The sequence below is a fragment of the Coenobita brevimanus genome, chromosome 68, assembly GCF_032717465.1.
Source record: "Coenobita brevimanus isolate Jiangsu-jjx chromosome 68, ASM3271746v2, whole genome shotgun sequence".
NCBI classification, from domain to species: Eukaryota; Metazoa; Arthropoda; class Malacostraca; order Decapoda; family Coenobitidae; genus Coenobita; species Coenobita brevimanus.
This window is the reverse complement of record NC_137021.1, coordinates 46,508,991-46,521,203: the sequence shown is the minus strand read 5'-3', so window position 1 is coordinate 46,521,203 and position 12,213 is coordinate 46,508,991. Positions and strand designations below refer to the sequence as shown.

The window sequence follows — 12,213 nt, the reverse complement described above, 5'->3', positions numbered from 1 at the left end:
GTCAAAATGTGATCGCTCATTATATATAGTATATAAAAGTTTTTCAATCGTGATGAGACCAAGTTTTTTCACATCAGCGAATTTTTTGCGATTTTTGTGCCAATTTTGGTGCGATTTGAATGTGTAGTTTCGGCTGCCCAAAATACACACACACACACACACACACACACACACACACACACACACACACACGCACACACACACACACGGCTAGTGCTATAGTATATTAGATAATAATAATAATAATAATAATAATAATGCAAAAAACAGACCACAGCCTTACACGACCCACATCAAAAAATTTTTGACTGAAAAAAAAAATCACAAACATCACAAAGGAGGGCTTAGAGAGAGAGAGAGAGAGAGAGAGAGAGAGAGAGAGAGAGAGAGAGAGAGAGAGAGAGAGAGAGAGAGAGAGAGAGGTGTTGGTAATTAAGGACAGTGCATCAACAAGTGTCCCATAAGCAGACAGGCAATGACCTAGGCTCGATGATGAGGCAGAGAGATAGGCAGGGTAGGCGGAAGGCAGAGGGAGAGACAAAAAGGCAGGCAGAAGAGAGGGTAAGTAGGAAGGGTGGCAGGGAGAGAGAGGGGGGGGGGAGGAAGGGAGGGAGGCATTAAAGGTGGCAGGAGGGAGGCAGACAGGGGGTGAGGCTAGGCAAACAGGATAGCAGCGATGCAGTGAGATAGGCAGGGAGGTAGGCAAGGAAGAAGGGTAGTCAGTAAAGGAAGGGGAGAGTGAGGGGGAAGCAGGGAGTCGGACAGAAAGGGAGGGTAAGAAGGAAGGGAAGACAAGGAGGGAGAAAATGGGAGACGCTGGCAGGTAGGTAGGAAGGCAGGGGGAGAGGCATGGAGGTAAGGCAGCATGGGATGTAGGGAAAGAGGCAACAAGAGAGACAGAAAGAGACGGGCAGAGACAGACAGGTAGGTCAGGCAAGGGAAGTGAGGGAGATAGGCAGAGGGAGACAGATTCAGGTAGGGGGGTAGACAGAGGTATACAGGTAGGGGGTAAATAGAGGTATACAGGTAGGGGGTAGATACAGGTATACATAGGGGGTAGACAGGTATACAGGTAGGGGTAGAAGAGGTATACAGGTAGGGGGTACAGAGAGGTATACAGGTAAGGAGTAGGCAGAGGTATACAGGTAGAGAGGTAGACAGAGGTATACATGTAGGGGGGTAGACAGAGGTATACAGGTAGGGGTGTAGACAGAGGTATACAGGTAGGTGGGGAATCAGACACAGGCATCATTACAGGCAGGCAGAGAAGATGGAGGCAGGAAGTTATGCAGGAAGACGCCTTAATTAAGAGATGGAGGGATGTAGGAAGCCAGACAAGGAGGGACATAGTGAAACAGAGACATACAACTGAGGCACAGAGGCAAGCAGACAGACTAAGACACTGACAGATGGATTAAGCAGGCACACTTAAGCAGGAAGGACACAGGCACAGAAACAAAGGAAGAATAGTATACAGATCTGAGACAGAGGCAGGCAGCAAGACAGGCAGAGACGCTGGCACGAAAGGTAGTAGGGCAGAGAAACAATTAAACAAATGCAGACAAGCAAACAGAAACAGACAGAGAAAGAAAAGCAGGCAGACAGGCAAAGAAACAGGCATGGAAAGGCAGGCAGGTAAACACACAGGCAGACAGGCATGAAAAGGTAGAGAGAGAGAGAGAGAGAGAGAGGCCACAACTCATCATGCTATGCAAATCTTATGTCACGGGGTCACGTCTCATGCTGTCAGCCAGGTAGAGAGGTAAATAGATAGACAGACAGATATATTGACAGACAGACGATACATAGGTGGATAGACAAGTAGGTAGACTGACAAGTAGACAGACATGCAAACAGAGAGGTAGATAGATGAGTAAGAATATATGTATCTATGTACTTGTGTATGTATGTATTTATGTATGTGGTATCTGAAATTTGGTGAAGCCATCTTTTGACCGAAGACTGACTGCTGGGTCTTGGGGAACGGGTTGTTTAGTCTATGACCAGAGTGGGATACACAAAGACATCGAATATTATAACTGGTAGGTAGGAAGGGAGGAAAATGAAGGAAAGGGAGGAAGATAGCCTGAGAAAATGGAAGGAGGAAGATGGGGAGAGTGGGGAAGACAGCCAGAGTGGAGGGAGGGAGAGAATGTTAATGTACGAAATGGAGGCAAGCAGTGGCGTACCTGAGAGGGGGGGCGGGGGGGCTGTTTGAAACTGCCCCCGGGCCCCCAATTGAGGGAGGCCCCCAAAGCCTTCAAAATTTAAAAGCTTCTTTATTAATATTTAAAAATATATATATTTATCATCCCGACAATCCCGGCCGAGGTATTAGATAAGTTTTGAGAATGAGGGGGGCTGGGTTCTTTGCAGGGCCCCCCACTTGGAGGGGGGCCCCGCAAAGAACCTAGCCCCCCGGGCCCCCAAATCTCTAGGTACGCCCCTGGAGGGAAGAGAGGGTGGTGAAAGCCAGAAGAAAGGAAGACAACTAAGTAAGAAGGTAGGCAGTCTGACAAGAATGAAAAGGGAGAGGGAAGTGAGTGTGAAAGAAGGGAGGGAAAGACTAAAAAGAAACGGATTAAAATGGTAGAGAAAGAGAGAGAGAGAGAGAGAGAGAGAGAGAGAGAGAGAGAGAGAGAGAGAGAGAATAACTGCTAATTAAATAAGTCACGAAAAATCAATATAGACCATGAAAAATAAACAAAAGAAAAACTACCAACAGTTAACACCATCACAACAAATAAATCCCAGACGAAACCAAAACACGACACGGAATCCAATTTCTCTGGAAAAATGGAGCGCGTTGGAATCAGCTGATAGGATGTAAACAAACTATCAGCTGATTGCGTGTTAACATGGCCGCCACCCCTCTCCTCCTCTCACCCTTCATCATGAATACAGAGAAATGTCGACCCCTTTCTCCTGTTGAGGGATTTTGGACCTCTGTTCTGGGACGACTTATTGGTAAGTCATTGTTGATTATTATTATTATTTTTATGATATTAGTAATTTAAGAGGCCGGAAGTGAGTTTAAAACAAAACTGCTAACAGTGTCAAGCAGTATCCTCTAAGGCCGATTAATTCTCCACTTACTTCTTTGTGTCTGGACTAACGTTTGTTGGACATCTGTCTGTCTATCTATATCTAATTTAAATCTGTTTATTGTATGTGTGCATGTACGTGATGGTGCGTGTGTGTTGTCGAATGCATGTGTGCGTACACGCACCGTAACTCCTCCGTGGCTATTTGATGAATGTGAATGAAACTTCCCAGATGTGTTCGTCAGATTACCGGGAAGGTCATCCATCACATACTACTTTCCAACCATGGTTTTTAGGGGGCCAACCGTCCCCACCCCCACCAAAATTAAAACTCAAAAATAGTGAAAAGCAAGGCAAATATTGACTTGATATCTTAGTACGTGTTGTACAATGGGCATCCGTAATGCGATACCTTAGAAGCGCGAGCCCCCCCGTAGTGATTCTTGAAGGGTCAAGCCCTCCCAAAAATAAAATCGATCAGAAATAGGGGAATTGAGCACATGGATTTCAGAAAAATCAGCATACATATCGCCGGACTGGGTATGCATTTTACATGCTCTCTTCGAATGAACAGGAAGAAACTGTACAGCTACATCATTCATTCATTCATTGCCAGACGCCATGTATCCCAAACGGGGTGGCCAAGGGCTTAGAGTTAATTGTTTTACAAGGAGGGGCACTAATCCTCCACCAACCCCACTTGACACGTAGGGATGCCAACAGCATCTGATGTTCCCAGGCGGTCACCCATTCAAGTACTAACCAGACCCAACGTTGCTTAACTTCGCTGATCGGATGGGAAGCGGTGTACTCAACGTGGTATTACATCATCATCATTATTATCATTATTATTAATATTATTATTATTACTGTTATTATTATTATTACTACTACTACTACTATTATTATCATCATCATAATCATCATCATCATTTGGTGGTAGTAGTAGTGGTAGTGTTCATTATGACAATTACACATGTGCTTGCGAAGCAAGTAGAGGCATTGTTTTACTAAGTGTGTGTGTGTGTGTGTGTGTGTGTGTGTGTGTGTGTGTGTGTGTGTGTGTGTGTGTGTGTGTGTGTGTGTGTGTTGTGCACCTATGTGTGGAAAAAAAAAACTCAAACAGTTGTAATCCGACTGTAACCAAACTTGGTTGAATGGTTGAGGCCTGGCGAACGGGATGACATATTATTTTCGAGAATAACAGGTCAAAGGTCAAGGCCATATACCAAGGTGATATTAAACAGTTTCTTTGCGTGTTAGTGCAATCTTTAGTAAAGATTTAGCTATGGCAAGGATGAAAGAATTCAATTTTGAGAATATTGTCAAACGACAAGGTCAAAGGTCAAGGTAATATGGCAAGGTCAACATAAATAGCTTTCATCTGATTTAAACCAAAGTTGGTGGAAAGATGAAAGATAAGGCAAGGACGAAGGGAATCGATTTTAAGAACACTCAGTCAGCGATCAAAGTCATAGGGCAATGTCAAAGATCAAGGACACATGGCAAAGTCAGTATAAACAATTTTGAACCAATTTAGACCAAACTTTTTTTTTAATGCAAGGAAGAAGGAAACAAAGGCCAGAGGCCTGCAAATCGCTCCAAGGGAAAAAAAAAAAAAACAAGAGAGCCACATTCAAGATCCATTGGTGGAAGCCTTAAGGATAAGGAATGAATGAAGGGATTTGATTTTCAGAACACTCAGACAATGGTAAAGCACAGGACAAGGTGAAAGAACTCTTGACACATGGCAGGGTCACCTTGAGTTTTGATCCGATTTTGACCAAACTTGGTGGAAGGGTTGAAGGAAAGACAAGGAAAATGGAATTTGCTTTTGAGAACTGTAGGCCAAAGTCACGGCCTCATGGCACGTTCAAACATTCGGTCTTTAAACAATTTGTACCATGCGGCTTTTGCACTCTGAGTTATTATTAGTACAGTACTCGCTTAAAGGCTGCCTTTGGCGACCTCCACTCGATATCAATATCCAGAAATGAGTCATAATTCGGGAACCGGTGGCCCGATTGGCCTGGAAATTGTTTTGGTCTGTAAGTTAGAGCATTTTCACATACCTTGCTCTAACAAAAATTGCGCTACGTTGTGCCATTTTTGCTGTGTTATGGTAACAAACAAACCAACAAAAATACAGAAGTTGGATCATTATAATATAGACTATCATTATAACTCACCACACCAGTGGTGAGTTATATTGTTCTTGTCAATATTATTATTATTATTATTATTATTATTATTATTATTTCTTATGCAGAAGTAAATTGCTAATATTTGCTCAATTTTAAAGCTACAGCCAACACACTTGGCCATCTGAGTACCCCAGGTGGCGGCTTCGTATGACCCAGCATCATCCAGTTCCCAGTACTGGTTTTCCAGTTACATCCAAAATGTAGTCTATTCGCGGATTCTCAGACACCGCTAAAGGTACAGACTTGACAATTTTTGTGGGACAAAGCCAAGGTCTTGGAACAGGTGTGGAATGACTATGGGCCCATTTGGGCCAGTAGCTTCTGAGATCGCCTGGTGGTCAATGGAAAGTAGTTTGGGGTCACTGAGTACACACACACACACACACACACACACACACACACACACAGAATTGAGCTACAATCACCAAACTTGGCACATTTATAGAATTTGTTATACTGCGCATGGTGCCCAAGTATGAATGACCTTGTCCCAAAACTCAAGGTCACAACCAAGGTCAATGTTCAAAAATTGCTTTTTTCATGTACTGCACAAGACGGATGACCTTGTAATGTGGTGAGTTACTGAATATGTTATCGTCAATTTTCGTTTTCTAGTTATTATTATTATTATTATTATCATTATTATTATTATCATTACTGTTGTTTTTGTATTAATGTTATTAGTATCATTATTTCCATAACTTCAAAATAAATAGAAAAACCATACATACATACAAATATTAATCACATACAGACAGACAGGTCGTCAAGCAAAGTAACAAAGACACAGAGATAGGGGTACACACAGACAGAAATATAGACTGACCGAGAAAGACGGATACATGCATATGTAAACTAGAAGTCTGACACTGCTGAAGCAATATTAAAAAAACTCGACATTTCAGATGAAAATACTTTTATCACTGTATGTGACTTTTGATATGCCTCAAAAATTTTTACGGATTTTGACCTGAGACCTTGAGATCAAGGTCAAGGTCATTCATACTACGCAAACCGTGTTCAATCATGATTCTTTACATTTCCACTGAGTTTGGTCAAAGTTGGCTATATACTTTCCGATTTCGCACTTTAATCCGTGGATTTCGAGCCACAGCTCAGGCTGGGTAGCGTCCCGTTGTAAGCCACAGTTCAGGCTCCAGGCGGAACTTGCTGCCATCCTGGGTGCTTTGCGCCATGCTCACCACCATCGTCGCATTCGAGTCATAATCCACACAGACTCTCTTTCCTCCATTCAGAGATTACGATCCTTCTCGCTGCATGACAACGTCTTTCTCCTCACAGCGATTCATACATTTGCGTCACTCCTTGTCCATAGGGGCGCAATAATTAACCTTCACTGGCTTCCGGGACATGTGGGAATTAGTGGCAACGAACGTGCTGATGATGCGGCGCGCTCAGCTTGCGATCTCCCAGACATCACATTCCCATTACGCCCTAGTCCCTCGCACCTCATCCGCACTCTCACTGCCACCATAGGAAGACTATCCCTAGAGGACCATCAGCTCTGGGTCACGGAGGGCTCTTGCTCTGCAAAATGGTATGCTACTGCCACGTTGTATTCCCTTCTGTCGCTCCCCCCAGGACTACCTAATTTTATTGTAGTCCGTCTTCGAAGATTGCGTCTTGGGTTTCTTTGCTACAAGCAAATTGTGGGTATGGAGCCAGACCCGTGTGAACATTGCTTGGCCAGCTGTGAGGAGCCCCTTTTGCATTATCTTCTGGACTGCCCAGCCACCACCAGGCTCAGGTCTGGGCTCGACTCGGCCCTAGCCCGATCTGGTGATGTCTTTAGGGACGCTGCTGGCATTGTTGCCCATGCTCCATTAAATATATTACTTAGTATGGTCAGGGATTACCCTCCACCTCGCTAAAGCAAGTTCGCGCAAGTAGTGCGCACCTCTGACGGGCTCTCTGTTTGCCCGTGTCCCAGGAAACTGGGACGAATATACCACAAACAAACAAACAAGTTCAGGCTGTGCTGGCTATGCATCACCGCTAACTACTCCACCCCTACGCAAACTTACGCATTGCGCTACGCAGAGAGAGAGAGAGAGAGAGAGAGAGAGAGAGAGAGAGAGAGAGAGAGATTTTTTGTTAATTTTTTCACTAATCCCCTACGTAAACTTACGCATGGCCCTAGGCAAAGATGATGATGATGATGTGTGTGTGTGTGTGTGTGTGTGTGTGTGTGTGTGTGTGTGTGTGTGTGTGTGTGTGTGAGAGAGAGAGAGAGAGAGAGAGAGAGAGAGAGAGAGAGAGAGAGAGAGAGAGAGAGAGATTTTTTTTTCATCAGATGATGCCCTGGATGTTAACCTTCAAGTTTATAATAAATAAAAACTAAAAAAAAAAATCTTCATTTTTTCCACACCATGGGGTGGGATTAAAAGGGTTATTTCGCAATCCACGGGTTAAGGCATGAGGCGGCCATTTTGATTTTCCTCAGAATCTCAGAAAGGAATAATTTGTTCGATCTTAGTATCAATACCCAGGTGCACTATACCCTATTTGATTGACCTGTGCAGCTGAGATGTATGGGACGAGTAGAGTGTGTTTGAATCGCGGCTGCTGATTGGCCGGTGATGATTTAAATCTACACCTCTTCATATTTTAACACATATTTATTTATATTTTTTAACTGCCTTCAGTACAAGCAGCCAGGTTAAATATGGAATAATTTCCGAGGCTGAAGAGGTCAAAATTAGCTTTAAAAGTTTACTGTTATCAAAGAAAATTAAACCTGATTTTAAAGTTTTATATAACGATAAGTGACGTTTGTAGCAAATTATCCAATCACAGTGTACACCTACGTCCGCATGTTGCACTATAATATCCACTCACGGTGTACACCCACGTCCACATGTTGCACTATAATATACACTCACGGTGTACACCCACGTCCGCATGTTGCACTATAATACGAGTATCCACTCACGGTGTACACCCACGTCCGCATGTTGCACTGTAATATCCACTCACGGTGTACACCCACGTCCGCATGTTGCACAATAATATACACTCACGGTGTACACCTACGTCCGCATGTTGCACTACAATATCCACTCGCGGTGTACACCTACGCCCGCATGTTGCACTACAATATCCACTCACGGTGTACACCCACGTCCGCATGTTGCACTATAATATCCACTCACGATGTACACCTACGTCCGCATGTTGCACTACAATATCCACTCACGGTGTACACCCACGTCCGCATGTTGCACTACAATATCCACTCACGATGTACACCCACGTCCGCATGTTGCACTATAATATACACTCACAGCGTACACCCACGTCCGCATGTTGCACTATAATATCCACTCACGGTGTGCACCCACGTCCGCATGTTGCACTATAATATCCACCCACGGTGTACACCTACGTCCGCATGTTGCACTATAATATCCACTCACGGTGTGTACTTACAGTACGTCCGCATGTTGCACTATAATATCCACTCACGGTGTACACCCACGTCCGCATGTTGCACTATAATATCCACTCACGGTGTACACCCACGTCCGCATGTTGCACTATAATATCCACCCACGGTGTACACCTACGTCCGCATGTTGCACTACAGTACAAGCCTGCATCTACTTCAGTGACATCATCGGCGGCCAATCAGCAGCTACGAAACAAACACACCCTACTTGCCCCATATATCTCAGCTGCACAGGTCAATTAAACTGATTATTGTGTATGTTGACGACTACATACTGCAACATTTGCAAAACAATCGATTCGTTAGTTTTTGCTGCGCAGGAGCAAAAATTGAAAAAAATAACATAGGGTGTTAGTGCGGGGCTAGTGCTAGAAAAAAAATGCGCCAAAAGAAGCCTGCAACTAAGATATATCACTTCTGAAAATTTCAAGTCTATCTCGAACGGTCTTGGAATGTCAGCTTTAAAGATCTTCCCCCTCCTCTTAAAATAATAATAATAATAATAATAATAATAATGATATTATTAATAATAATAATAATAATATGTACAATACCAAAAAGAACTACACATTCTGTGGAGTTCTTAGCTGTCTATACAAAGAGGGACAGATACTGAGAAAAGCACGTAGATAAGGGTCCGTATTCTCGTCGGCTGAGGAAGCTCCCTAAAACCGTTACCTAAGCGATTAATTTTGTTCATTACACCTAGCTATCCTCGTCAGTGTGGAATAAATCCTTCCAATATCGACGTACTCTACATAAATAACGTACAAAAGAATATTAACCACCCATACCCAGAAATAAATCACAAAGGAAGAGGTGTTAGGGAGCTTCCTTCACCGACGAGAATACGAGCGTTCGTTCGTTTGTAGTTTTCCTCCACCTGTAGTGGGGGCCGAGCCATACATTAGCCCGGTCAGTGGGATTGAGCTTATCATTAGTATGAGGGAAGACGAGGCGTGGGCGCGGAATGGTCCCGGTGGGGCCGCCCCACGCACACACAACGTCTTCTTATGTTTCTTGTCTTGGAGGTGCAGTGCTGCGCACCACTGCAGCTAGACTTCTGTAAGGCGTTGAGGCAATGAGTCTTGCAGCGGAACTGCGGAGTGTTTGTAGAGATGGTGCTATAGCTTGTGATCTTGGGATGTCAGGGTTGGGGTAGGGCGGTTCTACCCGAAGACGGGATGTGGTAGGGCAGCGGAGTATGTAGTGTAGGAGGGGGAAGGGGGTGATGGCTTTACAATGGTCACATTCGGTGAGCGAGGGATTGTCAGCTGCATTGAGCTCAGCATAGCACAGGTACCCAAGTCGGAGACGACGGAGGCGGGTGAGTAGTTGGTTGTCGTTGGGAAGTGGTAGTGGGAGCTGGGTGTAGTTCGTGGCTTGTGCGAACCAGGTAGCAGATGGGGAGCCGAGCTGCACGTGTAGTTTGTGATCTTCGCGGCTACGGGCGGCTGTGCGCTTTTTAATGAGGCGTTTGATTTGGGAGAGACTTGTTTTGATGTCAATGTCTGGATTGGCGTGCATTGTGGCCTGTTTGGCGGCGTTGTCAGCTCGTTCATTGCCTTTAATGCCAACATGACTGGGGACCCAGTGTATGGTAGTGGATCCCCCTGTCTCCCGGATATTTTGGGCTGTGGCAAGGATGTCTCCAAGGACAAAGACAGATATACACTGGAGGACAAACCGAGGCACCAACACAGATTAGGATCCGTCTCTCCTCAAACCAATCCATTTGTCACCCACAATACCTCATTCCCACACCGTCACTCTCTGTCTGTCTGTCTGTCTGTCTCTCTCTCTCTCTCTCTCTCTCTCTCCCTCCTTCCATCCTTCCTTCCGCTTCCAGTCCTTTCTCTTCCCCTTCCCCTCCCCTAATCTTCTCAGCTTCATTTCCTAGTTCCCTCTATCCCCTTCTCTCCCTCTTCTTCTTTCATCCTCTCTCCCTCCCCTCCACCTATTCATCCACGCCTTTTCCTCTTCCCCTCCTTCCACACTTTACGTTCTCCCCTCACAATCCTACCCCTCCTTTCTCTTCCCCCCCCCTTCCCTTCTCCTCCGTCCCTTCAGCTACACTCCCCCTTCCTCTTCCTCTCCTTCCCCTCCCATCTCTTCTCTTTCCTTGCCTTCTCTCTCTCTCTCTCTCTCTCTCTCTCTCTCTCTCTCTCTCTCCGTTTACCTCACCTCCCATTCTTTCCTCTTTTTTCTCTCTCTCCTGTTCCTTCATATTTAGTGACAGACACTTCATCAGTTATCAGTAGCAATATCAGAGAGAGAGAGAGAGAGAGAGAGACTTTTCTGCTGCAAAAGGCAGGAATTAATTAACCTGGCAATGAGTCTGTTTTCGTCTCTCTCCTGTGCTGTCTTTCATTGTCCTTCTCATTCCTTTAATTTCAAGCCATCTGGGGAGGGCGGGAATTTTTTCCCTCAACTTAATTATCTTCTGTATTTTTCACCGCTGATATATTTCAGTTTTTTGCTTTTTGATGATGATGATGATGATGATGATGATCGTTAGTAGTAGTAGTAGTAGTAGTATTGGTAGCAGTAACCCACTAACCCCCACCTTCCTCTCTCTCTCTCTCTCTCTCTCTCTCTCTCTCTCTCTCTCTCTCTCCAGGCACAGTCAATGGGAGAGACGTTTACAAAGGACTAGTGGCAGAAAAAGAAGTTATGTGTCTCAAAGTGGGTGAGAGTGGAAGAGAGGGAGGGAGAGGAGGAAACAGAGGAAGATATATAACTGAAAGTATCCGCGAGGGAAAGGGAGGAGGGAAAATTAGAGAGAGACAATAGGGGAGCGAAAAGAAGGAAGGCAAGAGAAGGAATGTTTTTCAGTGTGGAAGAAAAGAATGTCGACAAGACAGGATGGAGAGAGAGAGAGAGAGAGAGAGAGAGAGAGAGAGAGAGGAAAACGGGGGAAGGGACGATAGAAGCTGAAAGGAGAGAGAAAGAAACCAGGAGAAACTTATTTAATGGGAGAGACTGAAGGGAAACGGAGGAAGAGGAGAGGTAAAGAATGGTGGAATGTAATAAAGGAGAGACTGAGGGAAGGGAGCGAGGGAGGGAAGTGGGGGAGGGAAGGGAGAAGCAGAGGGACCTTGAGACAAAACTGAAGGAAGGAAAAAAAATCGATGCAAAAATAAAGGGAGAGAATGGAACAGACAGAAGCAGGAGCAGGAAGAGAGAGGAATAGAGAAGGAAGGGAGAGGAATGGAGAAGGAAGGGAAAGGAATGGAGAAGGAAGGGAGAGGAATGGAGAAGGAAGGGAGAGGAATGGAGAAGGAAGGGAGAGGAATAGAGAAGGAAGGGAGAGGAATGGAGAAGGAAGGGAGAGGAATGGAGAAGGAAGGGAGAGGAATGGAGAAGGAAGGGAGAGGAATGAAGAAGGAAGGGAGAGGAATGGAGAAGGAAGATGGGGAGGGGACGTAGGTGAGAAGAAAAGCGGAAGGAAAGGGAGATAGGGAATGGATGACAGGGAAAGAGGTGAAGAGAGGTA

General features: G+C 44.9%; 1 pseudogene; it reads right to left on the bottom strand.

The window, feature by feature from the left end:
• Window positions 1-3,758: 3,758 nt before the first annotated feature.
• LOC145405966 (5S ribosomal RNA) lies at window positions 3,759-3,876 on the bottom strand (annotated as a pseudogene).
• Window positions 3,877-12,213: the final 8,337 nt, after the last annotated feature.